This window comes from Heterocephalus glaber, unplaced genomic scaffold, assembly GCF_053883595.1.
Source record: "Heterocephalus glaber isolate CG9 unplaced genomic scaffold, H.glaber_assembly_v1.0 deba00001461, whole genome shotgun sequence".
NCBI lineage: Eukaryota > Metazoa > Chordata > Mammalia > Rodentia > Bathyergidae > Heterocephalus > Heterocephalus glaber.
This window is the reverse complement of record NW_028258308.1, coordinates 45,108,537-45,127,227: the sequence shown is the minus strand read 5'-3', so window position 1 is coordinate 45,127,227 and position 18,691 is coordinate 45,108,537. Positions and strand designations below refer to the sequence as shown.

Below are 18,691 nucleotides of genomic sequence, written 5' to 3'. Positions count from 1 at the left end.
TTGCTTGTGCCAATACAATATTTTATCCATTTATCTGTTGATGAGTATATGGGCTGTTTCCAAGTTTTAACTATTATAAATTGTGATGCTATAAACATGAGTATTCATGTTTTACTGTAATGTGATGACTTTAACTTTTTCTAGAAGATGCCTAAAAAGGAAATAGCTGGGTCAAATAGAATGTATAGTTTTAATTTTTTGAGGAATTTCTATACTGATTTCCATAGTGGTTGTATCAAATTACACATTCACCAACAATGGAGAAGGTCATACCTACCACAGAGCCTTCCTAGCATTTGTTCTTGTTTGATTTCTTAATGATGGCCATTCTTTTTGATGTGAGATGTATCACAGTGTTGCTTTAATTTGCATTACTCTAATGGTCAGTGATGCTGAACATTTTTTTCATATATTTATTGGCCATTTGTATTTCTTCATCTGAGAAGTGCCTCTTCATTTCAGATGCCTATTTTTGGACTTTTTAAATTTAGGGGGTCTAATTTTGGAGTACCTTTTGCATTAGTCCTTTGTCTGAAGAGTAGCTGGCAAAAATTTTTCCATTCTGTAGATTGTCTCTTCACTTTGTTGGTGGTTTTCTTTGATGTGAAAAAGCTTTTTTTTTTTTTGGTACCAGGGATAAAACTTGGGTCCTTGCACTTGCAAGGCAGGCAGCAGAACCATTGAGCTAAATCCCTGACCCTACAAAAGCTTTTTAATAAGATGTGATCTCATTTGTTTTTTTTTGTTTGTTTGTTTTGTTTTTAAATACTTTTATTGGTACATTTTAGGTATACAACACAATTACATTTCTCATTGGGAATTGTACTTTTATATAATGCATCTTGGTTTTAATTTTTTTCCCATTCATAGCCCTCCCTTCACGCCCTCTGCCCTTCCCTATTTACAAAGACTTTATTTCCATTTTTAACATTTCTCATCATTTTTCCTTTCCCTTCTTTCCTTTTCCCTGCCCCTCTCACTACCCCTACCCCTATGGACCTTTTCTTCCTATTTTGCATTATCAATTATTCATTCTGATCATTGGTACATTTTTGGTATACAATATAATGACATTCACCATTGGAAATTTGCACCTTTACATAATCTCTCTTGGTTCTTATTTTTCACCCTTGCCCAACCCTCCCTTCAACCCCTCCATTCCTCCCTATTTACAAAGATTTTGTTCCTATTTTTCCATTTTCTCATATTAATCCCATTCCCTTCTATCCTTTCCCCTAGACCTCCCACTTCCTTCCCCTTTGCCCCTTTTCTTCCTATTTCACATTACCTATTGTACATTTTAGTCCTTATTTACACTTTCAGTTTCTCACACCTGAGAAACTATTTGGTATTTATACATGTGTGTCCTATTGATTTCACTTAAGAGTATTGCCTCAATGTGCATCTACTTAGCTATAAATGTCTCTAATTTCTCATTTTTTATGGATAAGTAGTACTCCATTTTATTAAAAAACCCACATTTTCTTTATCCAGTCTCCAGTTGATGGGCATTTGGGCTGTTTCCAAGTTTTAGCTACCACAAACTGTGCTGCTATGAACATGGGTGCACATATATCACTGTGGTATGATTCTTTTAATTCTTTGGGGAAGATCCCCAGCAGTGGAATAGCGGGGTCAAATGGAACTTCCAGTTCTAGTTCTTTAAGGTATCTCCATACTGATTTCCACAGTGCTTGCACCAGTCTACACTCCCACCAGCAGTGGAGCAGGGTTCCTCTTTCCCCACAGCCCTGCCAGCATTTGTTATTGGTTGATTTCATGATAGCAGCCATTCTTTCTGGAGTGAGGTGGAATCTCAGCATAGTTTTCATTTGCATCTCTTGAATGACCAGTGATGTTGAACATTTTTTCATGTATTTATTTGCTATTTCTACTTCTTTGTGTGAGAAATGTCTGTTCATTTCAGATGCCCATTTTCAGATTGGGTCTTTCAATTTGGGAGGTCTGATCTTTTTAAATTCTTTATAGATTGGAGATAGTAGACCTTTGTCTGAGGAAGAGCAGGTGAAGATTTTTTCCCACATTGTGGGTTGTCTCTTCACTCTGCTGGTGGTTTCTCTTGCTGGGCAGAAGCCTTTTAATAAGGAGAGATCCCACTTGTTGATTGTTTGTGTAGTTCACAGGCAACTGAGGTTTTGTTTATAAAATCTTTTCCTACACTGGTGTCTTCGAGAGTTCTACTTAACCTCTGTTCCAACTGGTTCAGAGTTTCTATTTTAATATTTAGATCTTTAATCCATTTTGATTTTAGTTTAGTGCATGGTGAGAGATACCAGCTTTAATCTTTGGCAAGTTGAAGTCCAATTTTTCCAGCACCATTTATTAAAGAGGCTATCTTTCCTCCAGTGAGGGTGTTTGGCTCCTTTATCAAAGATGAGATGGCTGAGTATGTCTGGTGTTGTTTCTGCATCTTCTAATCTGTTCCACTGGTCCTCAGGTCTGTTTCTTTGACAGTACCATGCTGTTTTTGTCACAGTAGCTTTGTAGTATAGTTGCAGGTTGGGGATTGTGATACCCCTGCCATATCTCTGTTACCTAGAATTGCTTTTGCTATTCTGGGTCTCTTCTTGTTCCAAATGAATTTTTGGATTGTTTTCTCAAGGTCCATGAAGTATGTTGCTGGGATCTCAATTGGAATTGCATTAAATCTATATAGCAGTTTTGGAAGCATGGCCATTTTCACTATTTTAATCCTTCCTACCCAGGAGCAGGGGATGCCTGTCCATTTTCTGATATCATCTTCAATCTCTCTTTTCAGAGTGCCATAGTTTTCAGAGATGATATCTTTGATTTCTTTTGTTTTTTTGTTCCTAGGTATTTCAGTTTTTTGGATGCTATTGTGAAAGGAATTATTTGCCCTACTTCTCTCTCAGTGAGTCTGTAGTGAGTGTCAGTGAGTGTAGAGGAAAGCTATTGATTTTTGTGTGTTGACCTTGTAACCAGCTACTTGACTGAATTTGCTTATTAAGTCTAGAAGACTTTTGGTGGAGTTCTTGGAGTCTTCTATATAGAGTATCATGTCATCTACAAATAATGGCAATTTGACTTCTTCATTTCCTGTCTTTATTCCTTTTATTTCTTTCTCTTGTCTAATTGCCATGGCTGATGTTTCCAGAACTACATTGAACAAGAGTGGTGATAGTGGACATCCTTGTCTTGTTCCTGATTTGAGTGTGAAGGATTTCAGTTTTTGACCATTTAGTATGATATTGGCTGTTGGTTTTTCATAGATGGCTTCTATCAGTCTGAGGTAGAGACCATCTATTCCAATTTTTTGTAGGGTTTTTATCATAAATGCATGTTGGATTTTGTCAAATGCTTTTTCTGCATCTATGGAGATAATCATATGCTTTTTGTCCTTGGCTCTATTGATATAGTGTATTACATTGATTGATTTGCTTATGTTGAACCATCCCTGCATCCCTGGGATGAATCCCACTTGATCAGGGTGTATGATCTTCTTGATGATCTTCTGCATTCTGTTTGCCAGTATCTTATTAAGGATTTTTGCATCTATGTTCATTAGTGAGATTGGCCTATAGTTCTCTTTTTCAGTTGGGTCTTTCTCTGCTTTGGGGATCAAGGTGATGCTTGCTTCCAGGAATGAATTTGGGAGTATTGCTTCCCTTTCAATTTCATTGAAGTATTTATACAGTAGTGGCAGTAGTTCCTCTCTAAATGTCTTATTGAATTCAGCAGTGAAGCCATCAGGACCTGGGCTTTTCTTAGTTGATAAGTTTTTAATTACATTTTCAATTTCATTGGTTGATATTGGGTTGTTCAGAATTTTTAGGTCTTCTTCATTCAACTTTGGTAATTCATATGTATCTAGGAATGTGTCCATTTCTTCTGTGTTGTCCATCTTATTGGCATATAGGTTCTAGAAGTAAGTATTGATGATCCTCTGGATTTCTGCTGGGTCTGTTTTAATTTCACCCTTTTCATTCCTAATTGTATAGATTTGGGCTTTTTCTTTCTTTTTTCTGACAAGGTTGGCTAAGCGTTTGTCAATTGTGTTGATTCTTTTGAAGAACCAACTCTTGGCTTCATTGATTTTTTTGTATCGTTCTCTTAGTCTCCATTGCATTGATTTCTCCTCTGATCTTTATACTTTCCTCCATTGTATGAGCTCTGGGGTTGTCCTGCTCTTCTTTTTCTAGAAGCTTGAAGTTCAGCATCAGGTTGTTTTATTGGGCTCATTCTGTTTTCCTAATATGTGTATTCACTGCTATGAATTTCCCTCTAAAGCCTACTTTCATTGTGTCCCATAGATTCCAATATGTTGTATTGTCATTGCCATTTAATTGAAGGAACTGTCTGATTTCTTCTTTAGTTTCCTCTGTGACCCATTGATTATTCAGAAGTGTGTTGTTCAATTTCCACATGTTTATGAAATATTTTGAGTTTCTTTTGCTATGGATCTCCAGTTTCATCACACTATGGTCTGATAATATACAGGGGATAACTTCAATTCCTTTGCACCTACTTAAACATGTTCTATGTGTGATATGTGGTCTATTTTTGAGAATGACCCATGTGCAGCTGAGAAGAATGTGTATTCTGATTTTGTGGGGTGGAAGACTGTAAACATCTGTTAAGTTCATTTGTTCAAGAGCTCAGTTGAGTTCTAGAATTTCATTACTTGCTTTTAGTCTAGTTGATCTATCTGTGACAGTAGGGTGTTGAGGTCCCTCACTACAATTGTATTAGTGCATATATGGCTTTTCATGTCCGTTAGTATTTGTTTTATATAGTTGGGTGCACTAGTGTTTGGTGCATAGATATTTATGATTGTCATCTCTTCCTCTTGGATTCTTCCCTTTACAAGGATGTAGTGTCCTTCTTCATCTCTCTTAATCAGTGTTGGTTTGAAATCTACTTGATCTGCCAAGAGGATAGCTACTCCTGCTTTTTTTCGGGTTCCTGTCGTATGGAGTATTGTTTTCCACCCTTTAACTTTCAGTCTATGAGTTTCCTTTTGAATTAAGTGTGTTTCTTGTATGCAGCCTATTGTTGGATTTTGCTTCTTGACCCATTCTGCCAGTCTATTTCTTTTGATTGGTGAAGTGAGACCATTAACGTTGATGGTTATAACTGAAACATATTGGCTTGTCATTGCCATGACTTTTTCTTTTTGTTGGGTTCTCCCCCTTTACATTTAATTTCGTGTCGTGCCAGACGGGTTCATTCTGCTTTGCTTCCTGGGGTTGTGATCCTCAATGTCTGTTCCTAGGATATTGTGTCAAATTCTTTGGAGTGCTGGTTTGGTATTCATGAAGTTCCTAAGGTGCTCTTTGTCATGAAAGTATCTTATTTCTTCATCCATTTTGAAAGATAGTTTTGCAGGGTACATCAATCTGGGTTGGAGGCTGCTTTCTTTTAGGGCTTGGAATATGTCACTCCAAGCTCTTCTTGCTTGATGGTTTGTGTTGCGAAGTCTGCTGTGATTCTGATGGGCTTTCCTTTGTATGTGATTTGTTTCTTTTCTCTGACTGCTTGGAGAACTTTGTTCTTCTGTTGAATTTCTGGAATCTTAACAATTATATGCCTATGTATAGATTTTTTTTGATCAAGGCTATTTGGGGTCCTATATGCCTCACTTATCTGTATGTCAAGCTCTTTTCCCCTGCTTGGGAAGTTTTCTGCCATTATTTCTGTGAAGAGATTTTTTATGTCATCTGCACTCTCTCCTGTTTCTTCATTGAGCCCAATCAGTCTTATGTTATTCTTCTTTGCATCATCTAGCTCCTGCTGGATTGATTTCTCATGTTCCCTTATAATTTTGAAGCAATTTTTCTTTTTCTGGTCACTAATTGCAATCTTATCTTCTATATCTGAAATTCTGTCCTCACACTGGCTCATTCTGCTGTGTAGACTTTCAATGGAGTTTTTCATGTCCTGGAAATCTATTTGCATCTGTTTTATGGATTCCATTTGTTTCCTATGTTGGGATTCCATCATGTTCCTGAGTTCCTCTCTAGATTTATTAATCATGTCTTGCACTAGGGGTACAATTTCTCCTGTTATCTGAGAAATTATTTCTGATTTCATTTTTTTGAGATCCCCTTTTGTTGCCAGTTCAGTAGGTCCAGGTGTTTGAGTATCAGAGTGTTCCATCTCATTTCCCTTTGGGATTGCTGTAGGTGATTTGGAAGTCTGGTTTTGAGACTTATTTACGTGTTTTCTCATTTTGAGTGGGCCAGGGGGCTATTAGTGCCTGGACAGATTACCTCCTCTGAGCTGGGTGAGGTGGGCCAGGGTCTGCGAGCAGCCGTAGGGATGGTGTCCCAAAAGCCCTTTCCTGTGGGCTAGGAGCAGCGGGAAGGATGGTGGCTGGGAAGCCCCTTCCTCTGGACCAGGAGCAGTGGGATGGCAGCTCAGAAGCCCCTCCCTCGGGGCTGGGAGTGGTGGGAGGTTTGGTGGCCTGGTAGCCCCTTCCTCTGTGGCAGGAGCAGCGGGACAGAAGGTGGCTCAAAAGCCCTTTCCTGTGGGCTGGGAGCAGCAGGAGGGATGGTGGCCAGGAAGTCCCATCCTTTGGACCAGGAGCAGTGGGACAATGGCTCAGAAGCCCCTACCTCTGGGTTAGGAACAGTGGGACTCAGTACCTTGGTCTGGTGGTCTGGTGTCCTTTGTGTCTTTGTAGTGTGGAACCAAGTGGCTGCCTGTCTGCAGCGGGGTGATTTGGCGTGTGTTCCGCATGACTGGGGACCTCGGTAGGGTGTGGGCAGACCTTCCTGTGTGCAGTGGGCTGATTCAGCGCGTTCTGTGTGACTCAGGACCTTGGTATGGCATGCCTTTCTGACATTATTTCTGTGAAGAGTTATTTTATGTCATCTGCACTCTCTCCTGTTTCTTCATTGAGTCCAATCAGTCTTATGTTATTCTTCTTTGCATCATCTAGCACCTGCTGGATTGATTTCTCATGTTCCCTTATAATTTTGAAGCAATTTTTCTTTTCCTGGTTATTAATTGCAATCTTATCTTCTATATCTGAAATTCTGTCCTTACATTGGCTCATTCTGCTGTGTAAACTTTCAATGGAGTTTTTCATGTCCTGGAAATCTATTTGCATCTGTTTTATGGATTACGTTTGTTTCCTATGTTGAGATTCCATCATGTTCCTCACCTCCTCTCTAGATTTATTAATCATGTCTTGCACTAGGGGTACAATTTCTCCTGTTATCTGAGAAATTATTTCTAATTTCGTTTTTTCCAGATCCCCTTTTGTTGCCAGTTCAGTGGGTCCAGGTGGTTGAGTATCAGAGTGTTCCATCTCATTTCCCTTTGGGATTGCTGTAGGTGATCTGGAAGTCTGGTTTTGAGACTTATTTATGTGTGTTCTCATTTCGACTGGGTGGGGGGCTGTTGGCACCTGCACCGATTACCTCCTCTGAGCTGGAAGAGGTGTGACAGGGGCCGGGAGCAGCAGTAGGGATGGTGGCACAAGAGCCCTTTCCTCTGGGCTGGGAGCAATGGGAGGGATGGTGGCTGGGAAGCCCCTTCCTCTGGACCAGGAGCAGTGGGACAGTGGCTCAGAAGCCCCTACCTCTGGCCCAGGAGCAGCAGGAGGAATGGTGGCCAGAAGCCCCTTCCTCTGTGGCAGGAGCAGCGGGACAGAAGGTGGCCCAAAAGCCCTTTCCTCTGGGCTGGGAGCAGCGGGAGGGATGGTGACTGGGAAGCCCCTTCTTCTGGACCAGGAGCAGTGGGATGGCAGCTCAGAAGCCCCTACCTCTGGGCCTGGAGCAGTGGGACTCAGTACAGTGGTCTGGTGGCCCGATGTCCTCTGCATCTTTGTAGTGTGGAACCAGGTGGCTGTACAGAGGAGCGGGGGGGGGCTGTCCAGTGGATTGTTGCTGGGGCACGGGCTTATTCGGCGTGTTCCGAGTGACTCTTGACCTTGGTAGGGCATGGGCAGACCTGCCTGTCTGCAGCGGGCTGTGATCTCATTTGTTGTTCTTTGCTATCATGTCTTATGCAACTGGGGTTTTGTTCAGAAAGTTTTTGCCTACACCTATGTCTTCAAGAGTTTTACCTATTATTTTTTCCCACATATTGTTTCTGTTTTACTATTTAGATCTTTGATCCATTTTGGTTTTAGTTTAGTACATGGTCAGAGATATGGGTCCAGGTTCAATCTTTGACTTGTAGAAAGCTAGTTTTCCCAACACAAGTTATTAAACAGGCTATGTTTTCTCTAGGGAAGGTGTTTGATCTCTGTCAAAGATAAAATAGCTGCATGTGCCTGGAATTGTTTCTGTATCCTTTATTCTGTTCCATTGATTCACAAGTCTGTTATTTTTGTGTGGTTTTTTTTTGCCAATACCATGCTGTTTTCATCACATGTTATTCCTCTGTCTGAGGTATAGTTACCAAAATTGTTTCCCCATGCTGTAGGCTGTCTTTTCACTCTGTTGGTAGTTTCTGTTCCTGTGCAGAGGCTTTTTAATTTGATGTGATTCCTCTTGTTGATTCTTGATATTATTTTTGTGCAAATGGAGTTCCATTGAAATGTCCTTGCCTACAATAATGTCTTCAAGAAAACTCTGGATCTTCTAACATTTTAAAAATTATAACTGTTTCTTTCCAAAAATAAGAGCAGTTTTCATGACTGATCTTTCATGCCTGTGGCATGCCTATTTCACACACATACACACACAACACATGCACACACGAATTTGTGTCTATGAGTCCATGATGCCTGCTGTAAGTTTCTGGAACAGTGCATTCTTCTTTTTAACATTATTTTGTGTCCCACATAAGAGCTGCACATCTAGATTTGGCATCCTTGTCAGATTAGAATTGAGAAACATTCTAAAAGGAAACCCTGCCAAGCATGGTCATGCATGCCTGTAATTTTAGTAATCAAGAGGCCAAGGCAGAAGGATTGCCATGAGTTCAAGGCCAACATGGATCACATGGTGAATTCAAGGCCAACCTAAACTACAAGACCCTGTCTAAAACAAACAAACAAACAAATAAATAAATAAATAGGAGCCCTGATTAAGAAAAAAGTAAGAATCTCTTTTTTCCATTTCAGTTCTATGGGATTTCCTTCTTCCACAAATTTGACAAATTTGTTTTTAATTTGTGGCAATGAGGTGACATTTCTCATGTATCCAGGGGGTCAGGTTCCATGAAGGGCTAACCTCCTCATGTGAGAGGAGTTATCACTACTGGGTGTAGTGTCCCAAACCTAGAATCCCAGTATTCTGGGAGGCTGAGGCAGTAAGATCACAAGTTTGAGCCCAACCTGGATAATGTAGTGACTTAGCAAGATTCTGTCTCAAAATAAAAAATAAAAAGGGCTAGTAAATATAGTTTAGTGCAAAGGCCCTGGGATCAATCCCCAGTTTCACAGGAAAAAAAAGTCAAGAACTAAAACAACAACAAAAACTCTCACCTATTAAGCATGTACTATTTCCATGCAGCATGCTAAAGAATTCTCTAATTCTTACAACAATCCTGAGTGAATATACAGGTTCTGAGGCATCAGAAAATAAAAGCTTTGTCCCTGTTTTCCCCTAGCATCCAGCAGATCTGGACATCAGTGTCCCAGGCATAGAGAGTCTGTGGATAGCAGCCTGCTTGGAGTTGAAGAACTCATCCTAATCAGCGACGGAGCTCTGAGGCCCCCTACTCTGTACTCAGCCCTCTCTGTGTGCATTTTATTTTATTTTAGGTACCGGCCCCTCTATGTGCATTTTAGAAAAAAGTGATGAGTGTTTTGGTATTATGTCCACTCGTATATTTTAAAGATGTCAAAAGTAGGAGATTGAATAAGGCTATTATTTCCAATCAGGGAAATGAGAGTGAGCACATGTGCATGGAGGGAGAAGTGTACTTTGAAATCTTTCCTACTGGGCACTCTTGAAATTGGGTTCTCAGGATCAATCTAGGAAGATTACATTGTAATGACTAACACACAGGTGAGTCAATATGACTCACAGCTGCCATCAGTAATCTCAACACTTGAGAGGATCTACACCACACACATTTATTTCTGATCCATGCAAAATGCAGTGGAGGTGTTTTTGGTCAGCTATTGAAAATCTGCATAACTCAGGCCTGGCTCTTGGAGCCAGTAGCTCCTCCTCTTCTGGCTCAGCAGGGTCCACTCTTTATTTAGCACAATATGAAAATGGAGAGAATGTGGAAGGCGATGCAGAGGATTTTATAGAATAGGCTTAGATACACACCACTTTCCTCCCATCTAATAGTCCAGAACGTAGCCTCAGGGCTAGACCTACCTGCAAGGATGCTGGGAAACATAGTCTAGCTAAATGCCAACAGGCAAAGGAAATGCAGGAGGCCACAGTGTCTGGCTCAATCCTAAAAGTGCACTTTCTGTTCAGCACTATGGGTTATCAGTGTTGTGAGTAAAGAGGCAGTGTGTGGTGTTCCTTGTGAGTATTGGTACATTGAACACTATCCTGGCAGAGACCCTACAATGTACAAAGCTTAGAGGTAGTTATTGGCTGGGCTAAATAAGTTATCACCTCTGTCTTCAGAATTATGCCCTAAAATAACAGGCATGGTGATGCAGGTCTGTAATCTCAGAAATGGAAGGCTGAGTCAGGAGTATCACCATCTGTTCAAGGCCAGCCTGAATAACACAGCAAGTCTTTATCTAAAAAAACCAAACCCTTCCAGAAAAGAATTTTGTGCTAAAGTAGAATTCTCAACTACTAATACAGAGAAAAACTAAAGTTAAAACAAGGGAGAATGATTTTTGTAGTTATATTTCATTATTTAAACCTTTCAAAGTCAAGACCTAATCATATTCATCTTTGTGTATGTGGTCTTTAGTTAGTACCTAGAATATAGTAGGAGCTGTAGACATATTTTTTAGAGGAAAAAGTAAAGAAATGTATTAAAGGTGTGCAGAGAACAAAATAGATTACATATGGCTGTGGTTACAAGCTGTGCATTGTAGAACTCTGGGAGGGGCAGCTTGTTTTTTATTTACTGGAGATGTGATTAGAGTTAGGGAGTGCACAGTCTGCAGAGCTGCACACAGCAGCCCTGTTTTGAGACACTCACTTTGGCTTTCTTCTTTTTTTTAATTTTTAGTTTTCAGTTTGTTTTTCTCTTATTTGGTCCTTTGGTCTAAATATGCATTCACTTTTTTTTGGTACTGGGGATCGAACTCGGGTCCTTGAGCTTGTGCAACAGGCGGTGAAACCACTGAGCTAAATCCCCAGCTATGCATTCATTTTTAACATCAATTATTTTGTTATTAAATTATTAGCTGTAATAAATACGCTGGAAGCTCATACAGATGTTTTCTGAGAAATGTAGCAAACCTGAACCCCAATTTTTCTCATATTTATGCAGATATTGTGAAATGCTGATAAAGATAGAAAAAACTCACTTTTCGTCTTACCAATGTCCAATACTGATACCTCAAACTATGAGGTGTCTCTTTTAGGATTTTTTTTTTTGGTACTGGGGATTGAACTTGGGTCCTTGCGCTTGCGAGGCAGGCGGCAGAACCACTGAGCTAAATCCCTCTCCCTTAGGATGTTTTAAAATGTGACTAACAGCTATTAAAGTTTTCACCATAATCATTACATAGACAAGGCTTATCCTTGGAAATTAGTATCTAATGACTAAATTTAAAATAGTTTCCTCCTATTCATCACATTCAATAAATCAGTCTCAAGTACTTATTCTCTGATAAGCTTTGGTTTCAGGATTTCACACAAGTAAAACTGTTTTCAGGGAGTCCTCTTCAATATGAATTTTATAATGTTTAGTAGGGGATGACTTCTGGCTGAAAAGTTTTCCACCTGCATTACATTCATAGGGCTTCTAACCAGTATGAATTCTCTGATGTGCAATAAGTGAGGAGCTTTGTCTAAAAATTTTCTCACATGTATTACATTTGAAGGGTTTCTCTCCTGTATGAATCCTCTGATGTTGAATAAAACCAATACTGTGGCCAAATGACATCTCCCATTCTGGACATGGATAAGGTTTCTCTCCAATATGAATTCTTTGATGATTACTAAGGGATGAGTTACATCTGAATGTTTTCCCACAATCATTATTATTTATAGGGCCTTTCACTGGTATGTAATCTCTGGTGTTGAGTGGGAGCTGAACTTAGTGTGAAGACTTTTCCTTACACTTTGCATTTATATGGTTTCTCTCCAGTATGAATTCTCTCATGAATAAGGGTTGAATGGGAATTTAAAGCTTTGTCACATTCATTATAATTATACAATTTCTCTCCAATGTGAATTATTTTGTGTCTGTTAAGTTGTGAGATAGAAGTGAAGCCTATTCCACACTGATTACATCTGTGGGGCTTTTCTCTGGTATAAATTATCTGATGATAATGAAGGGATGAACTGGACTTAAAGGTGTTACCACACCCATTACATAAGTAGGACTTCTTTCTGAGCCTGACCTCCTGGAAGGGAAGAGGTACAACTGGGTGGCTTTCTACTTGGATTATATTTATGGGGATTTTCTCAAGCACAGATTTTTTGTTGTATAAAATGGCCAGATTGTGCTGAGTGTGATGGTGCATGCCTGTAATTCCAGCACTCAGGAGGCTAAGGCATGAGGAGCGCCTGGAGTTTGAGCCCAGCCTGGGCCATATAGTGAGTTCAAGGCAAGCCTGGACTACAAAGCAAGACCTCATCACAAAAAACAAAACAAAAACCCAAAATGGCCAGATCTTCAGCTAAAGGGTTTACCACATTCTTTACATGTATGGGATTTCTCCACAGTATGTGTTCTAAGGTGCTTACAAAGGGATGCACTATGGCTGAAGGCCACTTTCTTTACATATGTAGGGCTTCTCTCCAATATGAGTTCGTTGATGTTGAATAAGAGCTGAACTTTGGCTAAAGACTTTTGAACATTCCCTCCACTTGAATGATTTTTCTCTACTATGGTTTTGCTCATGTTTATGAAGGGATAAATTGCAAAGGAAAGCTTTTTCACATGTATTACATTTATAATGTTTTTCTGCTGACTTGATTTTTGGTTGGTTAAATGAATTTGAATTCTGCTTGAAGCTATTTCATTGTACTTCATATTTTAAGGTTATTTTTTCTCTAGCAATCCTTTGTGTCTTAACAACCAATTTCAGCCTGACATTTTGGCCACATTCAAAACTGTTATGGCATCCATCTAAAGCAAGGATTTTCATATGGGTAACTCAAATTATTTGCAAACTTTCATTTTTGTCCATTTTAAAAATTTGTCTTCAAGCCAAGCACAGTAGGATACACCTATAATCCCAGCAGTTGGGAGGCTGAGGCACAAGGACTGTGGCAAGTTTGAGGCAAGCCTGGGTTACATACTGAATTCAAAGCCTGCCTGAACTGCAAAGTGAGATCCTGTCTTAAAAACAGCAACAGGGCTAGGGGTTTAGCTCAGTGGTTCCGCCGCCTGCCTGGCAAGCAAAAAGATCCTAGTTTGATCTCCGGTACCAAAAAACCAACCAACCAAACAACAACAACAAATCTGTTTTCAGATCTGCAGGGGTTTTTTCTAGTATAAAGTCCCAAGGTTCATCCTTTTTAGTCTCTTCCTCACCTAGCCCCTGAAATGATGAGTCTTTAGCTTGAGTTGATTTTGTGGTTTGAACACAGCTCTTATATCTGAGAGAGTGGGTGTCAGAGTTTTCTTTCTTAACCTTTCAAGGATCTTGCTGCAGTGCAGCAGGAAACTGCACAGGAATCCCAGACAGAGCACTCAAACATGGAGTTAGGAACAAAAAGTGGCTTTAATAATGCTGGCGGCTCAATGAGTGACTCCTATCAGTCTCAAGAGCCCTGAATAGAAGTTTGTGCTTCTTTATATACCTCTTTTTATAGCTATGAGGCTTAATTTCATGGAAGTTTCCCTGGGAATATAGCAAGCAGCATTTACACAAAGGCAGGGGTGGGGGTGCAAAAAACTGGCAGGACTTTTCTGAGTCCCTTAAGCTCCTTTGGTGACAGATTACAAATGTTGTCATGGTTACTAATGTGCATTTTACAAAGAGCATAGTTATCCAGTTAACCCATAGCTGCCTAATTCCATACAGATGGGTGATTTCCTCTCTCAGGAACAGGGTGATCACCTTTGGTTTGGTAAAGGGGAATCCTAGTGAAGCCTGTAGTTCTCCAGCATCACCTCCCAGTACAAGCTTCTCTACAAAGCATCCACCACTCATCCTGAGTAAAGAGCACAGCCACATCTTCAGTGGTCACTGCCACCTGAAACCTTGCTTCCTTCTGCTTAGTAGCCATGTCCTCTTTCTTGGCTCATCACCCCGGACACCTGTGGTTTTCAGTGGGCAGATCCTCCTGAGCCTGTACTCCTTTTTGAGTGTAGTCTTTAATTCTGTTCAATTACCTGGGCCATTCTCATGCAGTTCCGTGTCCCTTCAAGAGCCTCTGCCACAGATGTGGGTGAGCTGAGGTCCCCAGCTGGTCTTTGGGGGGGCTCCCAGAACTCTCTGTGGGGACACTAGGACTTGGAGGGGACCAGGCACAGAGACTGCAGTCCCAAGGAGCTCTGATCCCGGCTCTGCAAAGAGCCAGCACTGCTCCTTGGGAAGCTAGCCCTAGGCTGCTGCCTGCCAAAGGCCTTGGAGGGAGCAAAGCCTCTGTATCCCAAGTCCATGGTGACCTGCATCTGGCTGCCAGAGGCTGAGGGGCAGCAGAGGCCCAGCCATGCCAACCAGGACCAAGCATCCTGAGGTCATATGCAGGGACAGCAATACTGCCTGTGCTGTAAAGGCCTGGGTCTCATGGCCAGTACCCTCTGGCTACCTGAACTGGACTGCCTGCCACTCACTGCCTGGCTCAGTGGGGTCATGGCTGAGCCTGGCATCCAGCACTCTGTCTGCCTGGTACCCTCAGCCTGGGGTCCACTTTGGCCTTCTGTGGAAGATGGCTTGAAGAGCTGAAAAGCAGAAGCCCCTCGGGAAGGCATGGCCAGATTGCTTCTGAGGGATGGTAAATCTAACTTGGACAGTGGCAAAGTAGGTAGAAAGAAGAAGACAAAAAAGATACTGGGAGGCTCAAGGAGTGGTGCACATCTGTAACCCCAACACTCAGGAGTCTGAGGCAGAAGGATTGCTATGAGTTTGTGGCCAGCCTGGGCTACATAGTGAGTTCAAGGCCAGCCTGACTACACTACAGGATCCTGTGTTTTAAAAAAGCAAGCAAGTAAACAAATAAAATCCCAAGGAAGTAGAAGGCACACTAGTATTAGAGGAATAGAAGGGAATGAAGGGGAGGAGAAGGGAGGTATTAGCCAATAAAAAGTTAAATCCTAGTTAAATTCTAGTTTACTTCTAGTTCATTTTCCCCTTCTATCCATCTGTCTTTGCTGTAAAAACATAATTCTTGATATTAGATGATATTAGATGAAAGGTAATCAGGAAAGAAAATTTGTTGGTGGATGATAAAAGCGTCATGGATTATTGTGTTGAATCATACTGGCTTCCCTTAGTATTGCAATGTACACTAATTAAAAAACTCAAAAAAGACATAGTAATGGGATGATTAAATACTACATGCTAAAAAAAAAAAAAAAAGATGTGAACTATTGGCTACCTCCAGATAAGAGACAGAAGTAAAAACTTATTCCAAGGGTGAGTTGGAAGACACTGAGGTAATGCATTACTAAAGGGGAAAGAAGTTTAAAAGATAGAGATATTGCATTCACTGTAGTCTGTATTGTGTTTAAAGTTAGAGGAGAGCATCTTCATAAATGCCTGGTCCAGAGCTCAGGAGAGAGGAGAGATGAAGGTTTCTGAGCCATCAGTGATGGTTAGTGGCTTAATTCATGGGCTCAGGTAGGCTCCTCAGTGCTTTTTATCAGGGTTGTGTGTTTGTGTATGGGAGAAGGGGTCTGGTTTACCTATTATTGAATTAAAAACAACTGTCAAACTTAGTTACATATCACAAGCATTCACTTGGCCCATAATCTTGTGGGCCAAGAATTTGGAAAGGGATGGTAGTGTAATTTGGAAAGGTAAGTGGTATAGGCTTGCACCACGGTGCCTGGCCAGGTATCTGATCTGGTGATTATTAAACTAGTCCTTTAAAAGAAAGAAAGAAAAAAGAGCTAGGAAGCACATAAAAGAAAAGTTGGGGGGTTATTACTCAGAGAAAGACTGAATTGTTAATTGCTTATTTTCTTCCTTTGAACATGTACACTTAAATGCAGCCACATTCCGCAGCTGGAACCACCAGGCCCCTACTGGCCCTTGGCACAGAATCAGGTGTTTCGCCAGGAAAAGCGGCTTTGTGTGGTTGGTTTCGTTTTTGGATCATGGAAATACCCCAAGGAGAGTTTAAAACTCCATTCTCCAGATTTCTCCCTTCCCATGGTCTCCTTTCCTTGGAAACATCAAGAAAGGCAGCAAGCTCTCTACCCAGCCACTGGGCAGCCCAGACCCTAGCAGCCCAGTCCACGAGCTGAAGAACGTTGTCAGTGGACGCCCCTCAATGGCTCTGCGCCAGCCCAATCAGCGCCCCAGTTTGTTCGGTTGACCCGCCCTCTCACGCATGCTCTGTGGCCCTTCAACTGCTGCAGGAGGGACGCGTTGGGGGTGGCACCTGGGCCAGTGTGGTTTGGGTCCCCTAAGCCCTGTTCCCACTGCGCTATGCCCTGGAAAGAACATTTCCAGGAGATGGGGAAAGAAAAGCCACAGTAAGTGTAGGACACCTAAGTCAGGAAGTGTGATAATGGGCATTATAAGTGGTTCCCTACCTTTCTAGACAGATGACACCTGGGGTGCAGGGCTGGGGAACAGTGTTGTTTTGCTTGCTGTTGTTCATAAAAACGCCTGGGTTTTTATTGTTCTTAGTTTGTGAAAAGATGAAATAGTGCAGGCTGAATGAAGAGCAGGGTTTTTAAAAAGGAACATGTAGGGGTTGGGGGTTTAGCTCAGTGGCACCACGCCTGCCTCGCAAGTGCAAGGTCCTGAGTTCGATCCCAGGTACAAAAATTTTTTTTTAAAATAAAAAACAAAAAAAGAACATGCGCTGTACTGGAGAAAGGAAACATTTTAATGTGTGTGTGTGTGTGTGTGTGTGTGTGTGTGTGCATGCGCACATGGCCTCATTCCTGTGTTTGTTTTGTTTTCGGTACTGGGAATCGAACTCAGGACCTTGTGCTTGCGAGGCAGGCACCGGAACCACTGAGCTGAATCCCCAGCCCCCACTCCTGTATTTTGAACAAAGGCACAGAAATTGCTAATGGCTCTGCAGTACTGGTGTGCAAGTCTTTTCTATCGATGGGCTATAGGAAGTTTGTAAAATAGACTGTATTTTTCAGTGTGGTTTTTCAGTAGGAAAGGTGTGGAGTTCCTGTGGGCTAAAGAGATCTCCCTGTAGCCTTAGGTGATTGACTATGAACCCTCAGCTTGTAATATCAAGAGATGGAGCTGTAAAATCTAGACACCAAAGAAATGGCATCTTTAGGATGTTATCTTGATTTGCCAACTCACACGTACACTTTCTCTCCAAGAAAGTAGTCCCATCTTAGGCACTTTAATATACCAACTTTAGAGTCGAAGTAATAACGATAATCTTAGGTGAATAATTTGAACAATTATTTCTGCTTCTTTTTTTTTTCTTTTTCTTTTTTGAGGCACCAGGGACTGGAACCCGAACCTTCTCACTGAGCTCAGCCTCTCCCTTCTTCCTTTTGTATTTGGCACAAGTTTTCCTTAAGTTGCTGCTAAGTTTCCCTTGCTGGTCTTGAACTTCAGATTCTCCTGCTTCAGCCTCCCAGAGGGCTGGGGTTACAGGTATGTGTCATCGTGCCCTGCATGGTACGTGTCCATGTTTATGAGGGCAGTTGTGGTGCAGTAAAACATGGTGCTTTTGAGGGGGCAATGTTTGAAAAACAATGAGTTATTGAGAAAAGTAGGATCAGGATTTGATGCACACTATTCTCAATGCTATAGATACTCAAAGAGTCAGCTGGAGAAATGTTGCCCTGAAACCAGGCCACACAGTTGTAATCAATAATGCCTACTAAAAAAAAATGGCTGATCTCAAGATTATGATAGCATTTGGGAGGAATTTAATGGAGGGACAATTAACTGCTTACGGAATCCTTTTCCCCCTCATGGTAGCACTGTAAGATAGATCAGGACAAGGTCATTTTTCCTGTTATGAGTAGCTGACTTATAAAATTTTTTTTTTAATCTAGGAAGTATTTGTATTTTCTAGTTAATTATGTTGATAATTTGCTACAATTAACTTTTTTTTGTTCTGTTTTTTTGGTACCGGGGATCAGACTTGGGTCCTTGCGCTTGCGCAGCCGGCAAAGAAACCACTGAGCTAAATCCCAGGGCTACAATTAACGTTTTGAACTTATGTACATGTATAAACTCCTTATGATGAATGTAATCATTATACACTGCAAATATGCAATAATGATAATAGAAATTAAAACAAACATTAAAGTTTAGTCTATCACCTCTCTTTTTATTTATTTATTTAATTAATTTTTTGGTACTGAGGATCAAACTTGGGACCTTGCACTTGCAAGGCAGGTGGCGGAATCACTGAGCTAAATCCCCATCACCTCTCTCTTTTTTTAGTTCTTTTATTGGTACACTTTAGGTATACAATTCGTTTACATTTATCATTGGGTGTTTGTACCTGTACATGATGTATCTTGGTTCTTATTTTTTTTTCCCCAT

The 18,691-nt window shown here is 41.0% G+C and overlaps 1 pseudogene; it reads right to left on the bottom strand.

Annotated features, from left to right (window-relative positions):
• Positions 1–11,718: 11,718 nt before the first annotated feature.
• Positions 11,719–14,277, bottom strand: LOC106010312 (zinc finger protein 354B-like; annotated as a pseudogene).
• Positions 14,278–18,691: the final 4,414 nt, after the last annotated feature.